The sequence below is a fragment of the Bombus pyrosoma genome, unplaced genomic scaffold (genome assembly GCF_014825855.1).
Source record: "Bombus pyrosoma isolate SC7728 unplaced genomic scaffold, ASM1482585v1 HiC_scaffold_4710, whole genome shotgun sequence".
NCBI classification, from domain to species: domain Eukaryota; kingdom Metazoa; phylum Arthropoda; class Insecta; order Hymenoptera; family Apidae; genus Bombus; species Bombus pyrosoma.
In genome coordinates, this window is record NW_025219969.1 from 556,591 (window position 1) to 557,644 (window position 1,054).

Genomic DNA, 1,054 nt, shown 5'->3' on the forward strand with positions numbered 1-1,054 from the left:
AACCAAGAATCAACAACAAAGAAATCTATGATATCAAAAAAATCCTAAACACAATAGTAACTGTAGAACCACCACGCTATAAAAAAGATATACCGCAATGCATGCGGTGTCAACAATACGGTCATACAAAAAATTATTGTAACAGAAGCCCGGCATGTGTTAAATGTGCAAAAAATCACTTAACAATACACTGCCCAAATACAGGAAAAATAGAAGAAGTTAGGTGCTATAACTGTAACGGAAACCACCCAGCCAGCTACAAAGGATGTATAATTAGGAAACAATTACAACGCAAATTGTTTCCACCACTTCGCAATAGATCAACCAATAACTACAAACCACAACAAGGTACAACGGAGAATGATACAGCATTGATAGCACATAACGAACCAAACATTATAAGCGAAAACATTAATCCCCAAGATTACCGAAGCTATGCGCAAGTAACCCAAAACATTAGCCAAGCAACGCTTAATCAGAATCAAAGCAAAAATATCGAAGACGCCACAGAAATCAAAGAAATGCTAAAACAATCCATCAAAAGTACAGAGATGCTAGGAAAAATGGTAAGTGAATTAAACACAACACTAAGGCAACAAGTACAACAAACAACAATCATGCTACAATTACTCACAAACTTGCTAAGTAAAAGATAGAGTGGAACATGCTGAAAATAGCAGCCTGGAACTCCAATGGCTTGCAACAGCGAGCCCACGAAACTAAAACATTCTTGTACAAAAATAATATTGATATACTACTTGTCTCAGAAACACATTTCACTTTAAAAAGCTACATGAAAATACCGTATTACATTATCTACGACACCAAACACCCCTCAGGTAAAGCACATGGAGAAACTGCAGTAATAATAAAAAATGACATCAAGCATCACCTACATAGTCAAACAAATCAAGAACACCTACAAGCAACCACTGTCACAATACAAACCAATGACAATTACTTTCAGATATCAGCAGTATATGCACCACCGAGACACAAAATGACGCTTAAAAAATGGGAAGAGTACTTCCAATCCTTAGGCGACAAATATATC

The 1,054-nt window shown here is 36.2% G+C and overlaps 1 protein-coding gene across 3 annotated transcripts in view; it reads left to right on the forward strand.

Annotated features, from left to right (window-relative positions):
* LOC122577433 overlaps window positions 1–1,054 on the forward strand; it is a gene marked incomplete at its 5' end in the record, with an annotated part of 702,209 nt that overhangs the window by 409,670 nt on the left and 291,485 nt on the right. For 2 of the 3 annotated variants that reach the window (XR_006320282.1, XR_006320280.1), the window contains 1 exon segment: window positions 968–1,039. 3 annotated transcript variants of the gene reach the window in all.